General features: G+C 40.0%; 1 protein-coding gene across 1 annotated transcript in view; it reads left to right on the top strand.

Moving 5' to 3' along the window:
- The first annotated feature begins 7,919 nt into the window (after window positions 1-7,919).
- The window catches only part of lpin2 (lipin 2), a 90,410-nt gene continuing 85,261 nt past the window's right edge, over window positions 7,920-13,068 (top strand). Inside the window, exon 1 of the mRNA XM_080194309.1 lies at window positions 7,920-8,033. The gene's annotated coding sequence lies outside the window, so the exon portion shown is untranslated. The remainder of the gene's footprint in view (window positions 8,034-13,068) is intronic.

Genomic DNA, 13,068 nt, shown 5'->3' with positions numbered 1-13,068 from the left:
GAGAAGTCTGACCTCTGACCCACACTGGAAAGGCCAAAGAATGGGCTTAGAATCATAGAAACCCTATAGTATAGAAGGAGGCCATTCAGACCAGGCCTGCACCGACAACAATCCCACCTAGGCTCATTCCCGTGACCCCACATTTTTACCCTCCTAATTTCCCTGACACTAAGGGTCAAATTATCATGGCCAAACCACCTAACCCACAGCATGGGAGGAAACTGGAACACCCAGAGGAAGCCCTCGCATGTGCGGGGTAAACGTGCCGACTTCACACAGACAGTCACCTGAGGCTGGAATTGAACCCGGTTCCCTGGCACTGTGAGGTAGCAATGCCAACCACTGTGCAACCCAGTGTTGCCTTTGACCAAATGGTAAGAGGTCAGCGGCCTCAGACCAGGATAGCCTATCTATGGCCATGGTGTGAGCCCTTGCATTTGGAAAAGATATAACAGGTGAAGCAAATATTCACCAGAATGTCCTAACATTTGTCTCTTTACACACACATGCAATGAAAAGCTAATCAATTAAAAGGAAAGTGGAAAGAATGGTGTGTGAGGAAGATATAGATGAGGTGGTCAAATTGTCAGATAAGTGGCAGATGGAATTTAAAAGTATAAGGTGATGCACTTTGGAAAGAGTAATTTGCCAAGGAACTATGAAAGATCTGACACTGGGAAGATATGAAGAACAAAAGGACCTTGGCGTGTTTGTCCACAGATCTCTGAAAGCAGAAAGGCAAGTTAATAGGGTGGTGAAAAAGGCATATGATACACTCGCCTTTATCAATCGGGGTACAGATTACAAAAGCAGAGAGGTCATGATGGAATTGCATAGAACGTTGGTGAGGCCGCAGCTGGAGTACTGTGTGCAGTTCTGCACACAGTATTTAACGTGCTCCACCATTTAATAAGATCATGGCTCATCTGATAGTAACCTCAAATCTGCATCCCACCTACTCCTGATAATCTATCATCCACTTGCTTACCAAAAATCCATTCACCCCTGCCTTAAAAATATTCAAAGACTCTGTTCGCATCGCCTTTACAGGACCAGCGTTCCAAAGATTCATGACTCTCTGAGAGAAAATATTTTACCAGATCTTATATGTTGCAATCAAGTCACCTATTAGTCTTCTAAATTCCAGCGAATACAACCCTGAACTGTCCAACCTTTCCTCATAAGATAACCCGTTTATTCCAGATATTAGTCCGGTAAACCTTCTCTAAACTGCTTCCAACGCATTTACATTCTTCCTTAAATCTGTACTCTACATGATGCTCTACATGTGGTCTCACTAGTTCTCTGTACAATGAAAACATTACCTCCCTACTTTTGTATCTAATTCCGCTTGCAATAAATTATAACACTCTATTACGTTGCCTTTTGATTCTTATTGGTGAATGTACAAGCCTAAGTAACAAGACACTTTAGTTGTTTACCTGAAATGTAAAAGTGATCAGAGGGATGAACCACGCTTTATGCTTTTAGATCTGATTGAACTTCCAGATCAAAAATCTGATACATAGTTGAGTATCTGTTTGAATGTCTTATGAAACATGGTTTTAATGACTCCTACCTGAAAGCAGCATTTGTAACATTTGCTAGTGACGGAATGAGTTTTGTGCTGGGCACGAAATTAGGTGTTGCTTACAGATTTATGGAGGAATGCCCAGATCTTATTATTTGGCATTGCTTGAACCTTAGATTAGAAATTGCAATGGGTGGTTCGCTGACAGAAGTTAGGGTTAGGGTTAGGTTTAGGGTTTCCATTCCTTAATGGTCATATTAGATTCTGTGTACAACAGATCACCTCTCAATCAGAGGTAACTGGCAGAAGGAGCTGTTGAAATAAAACAACACATTTCCGAAATAGGCTGCATTTTAACCACCAGATGGGTAGCAAGTTCATTTTGAACAGTGTCGACACTGTTGTGCAACTATGAAACAATATGTACTTATTTTAAACTGGCAATGGAAAATAAAAGTCTGCATATGACGGAAAGCTGAGGGTCTGTTCAAGAGAATTTCCTCAAGACAGTTTCTCTTAGACTTAGCTCCAATGTCTGACAATCACTTGAACTTGACATGCTCTCAGAGTGCTTGCAGACAATGATTGTGTATGCAGATCCTTTGCAACATACTTTTTTTGCGCAGACTAAAAGAACAACCAGGCACAAAAAACTCTTGAGGCCAAAGTTGCAACTGTACAGGAAAAGTTTAGAATGGTCCCAATCAGGAGCAACAGCAAGATTATCAGCTTCAACTATCAGCAGTTTCTTATCTGTCACATTAATAATTTAGAAAATCACAAGTTCACAACCAGGTCATTGAAAGACTCTTGTTCAGCCTCTGCAACCCAATCTATTTATGGGTCTCTGATCAATCAATTACATGTTTTTGACAAAGGATGTTGGCCAGCTGAAGTGCCATGTGGTTAAGGAGAATTGACAATAGCTTGTTTCTGCAAGCAGTATAAGTTGCCATTTACTTCTGCATTCAATGTGGGGGAAGCTGGACAACACATTCCTCAGAATTTATGACCAGTCCATTAATAAATTACACACAAGTAATTCCAAGCAGTATTGTAGAATGTGAGTGAAGATTCAATTGTAATTATAACATCAAAACGTTCAAGAATTTTCAGAAGCAGAGTATCAGCACTCATTCTGACAGACTATATCAACACCCCCTACCCCAACATTTTGGAGTCCAAGGCCATATGTCACAATCTGACTGCAACGTCACCAATTGGCAGAGAACTCAAAGACAAGAGTCACAATTGTGAAGTAATAGTTGCAAAAATTCAAGAAATGTCATTGAATTAAGCATTTCAAAGTTTGAGGTGAAATAACCTATACAGATCATGAGGCCATTGGAAAAGCTATTAATAAGTTGGCTATGCTAGCTTCAGATGAGAACTTTTTGCCTGAGAGAATTTACAATGCTGACAAAATGAGTCTATTCTAAGAAATAGACAAGAAAACACGAGCAACAGTTGAGGAGATTTCACCAAATGGTGTGAAGGATGCTAAGGATAGGTCGACTGTCCTTGGTTGTGCCATTATGCTGGCACAGACAAATGTAAATTGGCTGTAATTGGGAAGAGCAAATACCACAGGAGCCTCAACAGTATTCAGACATTACCTGTTCACTATTTTGCCAATAACAGAGCCTGGGCAACCAGGAACATGTTTTCTGATTGGTATCACAACCACTTTATACCAGAGGCATGTGTGCATTATTGGGTACAAAGAACAGTACAGCACAGAAACAGGCCCTTCAGCCCACCAAGCCTATGCCAATCACGTTGTCCTATCTAGACCAATTGCTTGTATCCTTGTATTTCCCGCCTGTTCGCATGTCTATCCAGATAAGTCTTAAATGATGCTAACATGTCTGCCTCAACCAGCTCACTTGATAGTGCATTCCAGGCCCCCATCACCTGCTATGTAAAAAAACCTCCCTCACACATCTCTACTGAATCTTTCCCCCCTTACCTTGAACTTATACCGCCTTGTAATTGTCATTTCTGCCCTGGGAAAAAGCTTCCAACTGTTCACCTTATTTATGCCTCTCATTACTTTATAAACTTCTATCAGGTCGCTCCTCAGCCTCCATCTTTCCAGGGAGAACAATCCCAGTTTATTCAATCTCTCCTCAAAACTAATACCCTCATATCAGCCAGCATCCTGGTAAACCTTTTGTGTACTCCCTCCAAAGTCTCCACATCCTTCTGGTTGTGTGGTGACCAGAATTGAACACAGTATTCCAAATGTGGCCTAATCAATGTTTTATCTAACTGTGACATAATTTGCCAATATTTATACTCAATGTCCTGACAGATGAAGGCAAGCATGCCATGTACTTTATTCACCACCTTTTCCTTCTTTGCTGCTACTTTTAAGGATCTGTGGACTGATGTGTGTGTCTGTTTATGCTCCTGGTGGTTCTGCCATTTATTTTATAGCTCCCACCTGAATTGGATCTACCAAAATGCATCACCTTGCATTGTCCGGATTAAATTTCATCTGCCAATTTTCCAGTCTCTCTGTATCCTGCTGTATTCACTGACAATCTTCATCACTATCCACAACTCCAGCAATCTTAGTATATTCCACAAACTTGCTAATCAGACAACTCATTTATATACATTACAAACACCAAAGGTTCCAGCACTGATCCCTGTGGAACACTTCCACTTACGGACCTCCATTCAGAAAACTCCCTTCCACTGCTACCCTCTGTTTTCTATGGCCAAGGCAGTTCTGAATCCATCTAGCAAGTTCACCCTTGATCCCATGTGAATTACCCTATTTTGCACCAGCCTGCCATGGGGGACCTTCTCAAATGTTTTACTAAAGCCTATCCAGACAACATCCACAGCTCTTCCCTTGTCAATCATTTTTGTCACCTCCTCAAAAAACTCAATCAAATTAATGAGACTAGACCTCCCTTGTACAAAACCATGCTGTCTGCCGCTAATAAGACCATTCCAAATGTGTATAGATCCTATCCCTAAGAATCTTCTCCAACAATTTCACTATCACTGACATCAAGATCACTGCCGTATAATTACCCAGGTTATCCTTGCTACCTTTTTTAAATAATGGGATAACATTGGCATCACCAATCCTCTGGGACCTCACCTGTAGCCAAAAAGGAAACAAAGATTTCTGTTAGAGGCCCAGCAATTTCCTCTCTTGTCTCCCTCAGTAATCTGGGGTAGATGCCATCAGGTCCTGGAGATTTGTCTACCTTAAATCTTTTCTAATACACTTAACATTTCTTCCCAAGTAATGATAGCTTGCTGTAGAAGGTTTTCATACCACTCTGAGACACCATCAATCAACGTGTCTCTCTCGTTTGTGAATACCGACATAAAATATTCATTAAGAATCATATCCATTTCCTTTGGTTCTATGTATAATTTCCATCCTTTATCCTTGAGTGGACCAACTTTTTCTCTAGCTATCCTCTTGTTCCTAATATATGTATGGAATGCCTTGGGATTCTCCTTAATCCTGCCTGTAAAGGACATTTCATGATTTCTTTTTGCCCTCCTAATTTCCGATTGAATTATTGTCTACTTCCCCTGTATTCTTCAAGTGCTTCATCTATTTTTAGTTGCCTCGACTTTATGTATACATCCTTTTTCTTTTTGACTAGGCTTGCAATTTTCCTGGTCATTCACGGCTCCTGAATCCTGCCTTTCCTGTTGTTTCTTTTCACAGGCACGTGCCTATCCTGCACTCCAATCAACTGCTCCTAAAAAGGTTTCCACATGACAGACCCTCAGTCTCTCCCAAATAACAGCCTCCAAATCCTGCCTTCCCCCAGTTTAGCACCTTAACCCTAGACCAACACTTGTACTTTTCCATGAGTATCCAAAAACTTATGTAATTGTGTTCACTGTTCATCACATGTTCCCCCCACTGCAACTTTGATAATCTGGCCAGGCTCTTTCCATAGTACCAGGTCCAGTATAGCCCCTTCTTTAGTCTGGCTATCTATATATTGTTACAAAAAACCTCTTCTGGACACATTTAACAAATTCCTCCATCTGGACCTCTAGTCCTAAGGGATTTCCAGTCAATATGAGGAAAATTAAAGTCTCCTACTAGAACAACCCTATTATTTCTACATCTATCCATAATCTGCTTACATATCCGTTCTTCAACAGTAGTTGAACTTGGATAGTTGGACTTAAAGAAAACTGTAAACTTATATTGCTCCTGGACAATTACTAAGCATTTCCCCTTGCTAAATTCTTGATAAAGAGCAATGTTTTCACTGTTTACCCGCCATCCCCCCAGCTCTCAGAAGAACCTATCAAGAATGCCTCCCAACACAGTACATCAACATGCTAAGTCTGAACCCTCCACTACAAGCAGAATTGCAGATGGTGTCATGGGTTGCAAATCATTACAGGGGCCCTGCATTTGTTACTCAGTGAAACATCTTGATTTTCCAGCCATTTCATTGACTTTACACTATACCCTGCCTAGGTTTAGGCTACTGTAATGTAAGTCGGCCTTGTCCTGTATGATGTATCCAAAAATTGGAAGTATCTGAAATCCAAAATGTGATCAACCCCAAGGATTTTGGATAATGGATGCTTTCCCTGTAAAACGTTGCATAATGAAATTCTAGTTACTCTGAAATTAATGACTCCAAATACCATGCGGTTCAGAATAAATACCTACTGTCCACCAGAATTAATATCATTTACTCAAAAAGCATAGTTTATTGATTTTGGGGGACTGACATGATTAGTACATAGGAAAACAATGTAATAATAGATATAGAAATGAAATGGTGGCATATTTTCTTAGTGCTCCTGCACCTCAAAATTTTCCACAACACCTCTGCCTCTCAGCCTCCAATTTATCTTATAAATGAACTTCCTTATCCCAGGAACCACGCTAATTAATCTCTTCTGCACTCTTTCTTCAATCTTTCCTAAAGTCATGCAATACTCAAGCTGATGCCAAACTAAAGTGCTATACAAATCGTTATCCTCCCACCTATCTCATGTATTTTGATCATCACAGAGAATGGGTGAACAAGGATTTAACAGTGCCAAATGACACACCCTCATTCATCCTTGGTAATTTTTAATTGTAGAACTTTTCCAGTAGAAAGTTGAGCTGTTTATCATTGGATAAAAGCAAATTACTGCAGATGCTGGAATCAAAAACAAAAACAGAAAATGCTGGAAAATCTCAGCAGATCTGATAGCATCTGTGGAGAGAGAATGGACCCTTCATCAGAGCTGAAGACAAAGAAAATAGAACATAAGAACATAAGAACATAAGAAATAGGAGCAGGAGTAGGCCATCGGATGAGATTTATACCATTAGGGTAGGGGGGATAGTAATTTAGGATACGTTTATTGAAGAAAAAGTTTGATTTCATTTAGTATTGTCATATGTATTGGTATACAGTGAAAAGTGTTGTTTCTTGTGTGCTGTACAGACAAAGCATATCGTTCATACAGTACAGAAGGTAGAAGAAAAGAAGGTGCAGAATTTAGTGTTACAGACGTAGCCAGGGTGTAGAGAACGATCAACTTAATATAAGGTAGGACCACTGAAAGGGAAGCAGGGAAGAGGCTGTTCTTGAGACAGTTGGTATGTGATCTTAGACTTTTGCAACTCTTTTCTGATAGAAGAAGGTGGAAGAGAGTATGTTCAGGGTGCTTGGGGTTTTTAATTATGCTGGCTGCTTTTCCAAGGCAGCAGGAAGCGTAGACAGAGTCAATGGATGGGAGGCTGGTTTGAGTGATGGACTGGACTATGTTCTCAATCTTTTATAGTTGCTTGTTCTTGTGAACTTGGTCAGAGCAGGGACCATACCAGGCTGAGATACATCCGGAAAGGATGCTTTCTATGGTGTATCTGTAAAAACTGGTGAGAACTGTAGCAAACCTGCTAAACTTCTTTAAAAGAAAGTAAAAGCATTGGTGGGCTTTCTTAACTATAGCATCAGCATGGAGGGACCAGGGCAGGTTGTTGGTGATCTGGGCACCTAGAAACTTGAAACTATCCGACCATTTCCACATCATCCCCATTGATGCAGACAAAAGGGCATGTCCTCCACTACGCTTTTTCTGAAGTGGATGACTATCTCCTTAGTTTTACTTGCATCTAGGGAAAGATGATAGTCCTTGGCAGGGGGATAGGAAAAACAGGACTACTATTGCACACACATTATTAAATAATCATTGCCCAGCCCCAGGCTGAAGCTGTGCGAAAGTCGAGAGTAATGTTTCTGCTAGGTTAGAAAGCTGGGACAACTTTCCACCCACTCCCCCCACCCATTTGCCGCGCGTGCTGGCTTAGCCGACCGGGCACGCGCACGGAGTCAGTGCGCGAGCAGAGCGGGTCACGTGGGCCTGGGAAGGCGAACAGGAAACAGAAGGTTCCAAAGCCAATGTATCACTTTCGCTTGTGTCGGAGTGGCTGCGGCTCGCTGACAGCGCTGAGCGGACAAGTTTCAGCACTCTGTCTTCTGCCTCACACATAGCCAAGGTAAGAGGCACCCTACGGTCTTCCTAATCCACCCTCAGTGCCCGGGCTAACGGTTCCCATCACCACTCCTCACGACCCTGGCAACGCCAGTTCTCACCACCCCCCGCCCCCCCACCACCACTTTTGAAAAATGTTAAATCTTGTGTACTTATGCTTGATTCTGTTTTTCATTCACTTCACTTCTCAACGTTTTCGCCCTGTTTTCCCTTTAAAGAAGGTGTGTGGGCTGTGTGAGTTAGCTGTCTTTCTTTCCCCTTCCATGGGCTGTTGGCGGTTGCCACCTCACCCATCCAGAGTCAGTCTCCAGGATGCACACACACATAAGTGTCTGCTGTGTAACAGGGCTACCCAGTCAATGTACACTCACTCACACACTGTTTATTACTTTCTTCTGCGTTGTTAAGATGGCACCTATTCACAGTGCGTGGTTCGCTTTTCGGAAAACGCAGTGATGTATATATTATAGTGAAGTTGTAATTTCTGCTTTTCAAAATCGCCTTTTATACCTTAATTGGGTCGTTTGACCCGCAGCGTATTTTGATAGTTGTGTTAATGGGATATGGCACTATTACAGATGACACGTGTCTTGATCGTTTTGGTCCACCGCGATCATGAGTTACATTGATTTTTTTTTGGTTGTACCAAATAGTTAAATGACCACAAATAGAATATTTAGGGCTGTACAGATAAGCAGAGAAACATATTGACTTGATTTCCTGACTATCAGTTGTTCGTCCAGTTATAGCATTCCTGTGTGTCCATACACAAAATTCTTGTGCCTGACTTTTTCCTGCTCGTCATTAAGAAAGAACCGTTTGCCCCTATTGTGTTGGTGATCGGCTAGAGTCACAACGGGCCACTAGAGTTGATCGTGTGTGTGGCTAGACCGGCTGTGGGGTGAAAGTAGCAGGATTCCAAGCATCAGTTTGCTATTCAGCAGTCCCAGATGGAAGTACTTGTTTACAGATGCCAGGCAGGACAGTCTAGTGAACTCAATTGGAACAGTAGGTGCTGTCCACCTAAGGAATTGCCATCTGCTTGCGGCAACAGTGGCTTGCTGTTAACGATGGAATGATACTCAAGTATGCCCTGCTGTCCTCGAGAGAGGTAAACCAAGATGATTGGAGGAGGAAAATGTAGTAGAGGAATTACTTGCAAAACTTACATCAGCCAGTATCTGCCCTAGGAATTAGTAAATAAGTATAATTATTCTAAGGATTGAAGCAAACTGACCCAAGTGTTTTATGAATGAAGAACTCCCAACGTAGTTGTTTGGATTTAATGGAAATTCGAGTGTGAAATATTGCATGGGTTGTGTTCTGCTGGTCTAAGTTTGCTTGCTGTTTTCCATATCATAAACTTGTTTTAATTCCACGTGAAGTTGAAATGTTTGCAATTATGAATAGTATTTCAAATGTGCTACTACTTAAGTCACCTGTTACAACACATTACTGTGACATGAGCAGTTTGTACAAAAGTGGAGCAGTTCTGACGTCAGGCATTGATTGGGTTGCTGATGTTCTGCAGGTGTTGATACCTGATCAGCTTGATGTGGAGTTTATTCTTTCTGGTTTTGCATCTCAATTAGGGTTAGTGGCCCTATGCCCCTGTGCAAAAAAAGAATCTTAAAGAACTCTAATATTCTTGAATCTTGTACTTTATTTTGCATTGATTCCAGTCATACTTGAAATATTTTTCCAACCGGGAATTTTTCTCATAGCATTTCAGATTAAGTTTTGCAGTTTGATTGCTAGATAGTCGGTATTGATGATTTCTGCTTTGCATCATTGCAAAGTGTGTTGGATTGCTAGGAAATCTATTTTTAGTTCATCCACCAATCTCATTTCCTATGGATTGTGGGCAAAGTTGTGGTATTCTGTCTAAATAGAAACCTGAGCTAGTGTGTGTTCCCCAAAAGTAAAGCTCTTAGATTGTGTGAATGTAAATGAGCATCTGTAGAGTCCTTGCATGGCTGATACTTAGAATTTTCAGGAGAGCAGCAGTACCTGTTTATGGTCTCCCCTGAAGGCAGACCCTTTAGGATGTCTGTTTACATATCTCCCAGTGTTTGCTTTGTAGAAGCAGAATCTTGCCCTTAGCCATCAGGCTATTTTTAAGAGCTTGTTGGATTTGCACATTAATTGACCATTAAATGTAATTTGCAGTAGAAAGTTGGAGCTTAATAACATCATTAGCACTCTTTTGAAGATATGGCCATTGTTAATGAAGGCCAAACAATCTTTCCACCTCAGAAAGGGAACAGTTTAAATTATTGAGTCTTAATTCTGCATGCAGTAAATTCCTGAAGATTTAAACTCCCAAGCTTTTTAAAATATTCCCTCTTCTGTCTGATTATTTGTGCTTCAATTCAGTTTTGCCATCCTGAAAAAGTGACTGACTTAAAGTGCTAAAGGGATCTGAGTTTGAATCTGCAGTTTAACTTCCAGTGTTTGTTTTTATTCCCCAACCCTTCCCCATTTCCACCATGATAGTGGACATTAGTAACTCCTCCACCTCATTTATGTCACCAATATTCAGTTTAAAATAACAAATTTCAAAATAGGTGCCAAGTTGAAGCATTTTTAAAAAATTAAAGGACTTCTGATATTAAACTTCTCTAACATATTTCAGATTGGGTGTGACATTAGCAAATTGCAAGTGGCTACAGGTTGTCCATCTCTTATTTGTACTTTGCTGGGTCTAAGGATTTAAATTCTTGAAGTAGTGCATTGCAAGTATATTTTTAAATGAAACAAAGTAAAGCACAGGATAGAAAACATGTAGTAGAGCAATGGATGAACTGCAGTCAGTTTGTTCCAGCAACATTGTGAATTAAGGCACTTTTTATTACATATGTGATTTTAGAGAAATAGCAGAAAATTAGTTTTTGCATATTTTCTTAAGAACAGTTGTGAACGTTGTCCACATGGTCTTTAAACACAAATTTAATTTTTTTTCCCTTCGTTTCGGAAGTATGTGGGAATGTCAGATCAGCCATGATCCTATTGAATGTAGGAAGGAGGCTCAAGGGACTGAATAGCCTATCCTGTTCCCATTTCTTATGGTCTTATGGAATGGAATGTGTGGTTCCTTATACATATACTCAAATAATGTCTTGCAGGCAAAAAGTAAGTTTCAGCTTTGCAAGAGTTGAAGAGAAATTTGGAAAATTGTATGCTGGCTTTGAGACTGGGTAGTAGTTCATCTCTAGCTGAAATTGTTGAAAGTCTTCAGTACACTTAGGTGCTGCTAGATTAAGTACATTGAACATTTCCATTATTTTTTTCCAAGCCAGTAATTAAGTCTCTAGATTGTGGTGGTCAGTTCAGGAACAAGAATGACACTAGCAAATCTAACTCTTTCAAGACGGCATGATTAGACAGTAAAGTTTTCCAAACTTGCATGAAAAAGAGCCATGTTCATTGCACCAAGCCTAGGTCTTGCCTAATTTTCACAGCGGATTAGAGGAGGAACGAAAGGTTGCCTATTTCCAGCATAATGAGACCACCAACCTTGTTGTAGTGCTGGTTATTTTAATCCTTTCCACGCAAACACCCTTACAGCAGGGATCACTGGCTTGTAATCAAGATCTTGAATCCTGACTGAATTTTTCCTTTGCACAAGACTCTGTTTGAGATGACCTAAGAGTGCACAGTTCAATTTGAGAAATTAAGCACGAGTTGTGTAATGTTCACTACTTTTGCTAGTATTAAATTGTCAAATGTATTGCTGCTACTGTTATGCTGAATGAAAACAGGATCAGATTTATCTTTGCTGTTTAGCCTGCTAAAATTAATTAAACTGGCAAACAGAGAAAGGACTCTAGGCAGGTTACCAGAATTTGACAGGGACCCATTAAGATATTTTATTGGGTTTGTTTCAGACACAGATCACAGTAAATATTTAATAATTATGCATCTGCCTGTAAATCTTTTTGCTTTGACATTTATGTCACCTCATAGCCTTGTATTGAACATGTGCATTGTGGTGTTGCTGACCTTGCCAGTCTTATTGCAGTTGGAAGAATCTGCTAATGTTCAGAATCCCAATTGCTGTCTAGTGACTCTTGCTGGAAAATCATTGTGTATTGTGTGTAATCATTGAGGCTTGAAGATGGAATTGAGTTTGGCATGACTGAGATTTTTGCCACTCATTAATGCTTTGAATCTTGCTGTTGGAGGCTCCTCATATAAAGGATGGTCATTTGGGATTCCTTTGATACTTGACAACTTGGAAATTCCACTCTATGTACCCAAGTGCTGACTAGTTCTCCAATGAAGTTGAGATTTAATTGGATTTTAACAAGTCTATTTATATCTTCATTACTAACGGAGTTTAAAAAAAAGTATTCAAGCTTGACATTACAATTTGCCTATGTTAAATTCTGCCGCTGCTCTTGAAGCATTTCAAAGAAAATAATTTCTTCCTTTGGAAATTGGACCCAATTTGACATTTCTGTCCAACTCTGCAGAAGTTCAACAACTTTCAAAGGTGTATAATTTACAATTCCACAGCTCATTTTATTTCTGGAGTGGAGAAATATTTTATTATTCAAGACTGCGTTATCTTATTGCATTTTCATGTAATAAACTACAGGAGCACTTGTTGGTTGCGAAGCACTTTAGGACATCTTATTTTGTTTATAAACACTACTATATTAACTTTTAATTCTGTAAAATCAGAATTTAATGCATCAGAAGTTGCTGTCTCTTTAGTGCAGATACTTAATTGGAGAATTCCATTTTAAAATGGAGCATACAGCACACACATGTCTAAAATACTGGCAATAGCAAGTCTCTTGTCATTTCTGATTTGTGTGCTAGCATCAGTGGATCTTCCAGTTGAATGCTGAATGTATTTCTTTTAAGGCTTGATGCACGGTATTTGCATTTTGAAGTACATCATTTTAATATTGCACTTAACAGTATAGACATAGTTGGCATAGTATTTACCTGGGGAAATATGGAGTCAAGTTACCAAACAACACAGCATTGAATATTATCCATTGCTGCTTAGAGGTCTACACCACACTACA

The sequence above is a fragment of the Carcharhinus amblyrhynchos genome, chromosome 8 (assembly GCF_965287045.1).
Source record: "Carcharhinus amblyrhynchos chromosome 8, sCarAmb.v2.hapA, whole genome shotgun sequence".
In the NCBI taxonomy this organism is placed as follows: Eukaryota; Metazoa; Chordata; class Chondrichthyes; order Carcharhiniformes; family Carcharhinidae; genus Carcharhinus; species Carcharhinus amblyrhynchos.
The sequence above is the reverse complement of the archived record's forward strand: the minus strand, read 5'-3'. Positions and strand labels throughout refer to the sequence as shown.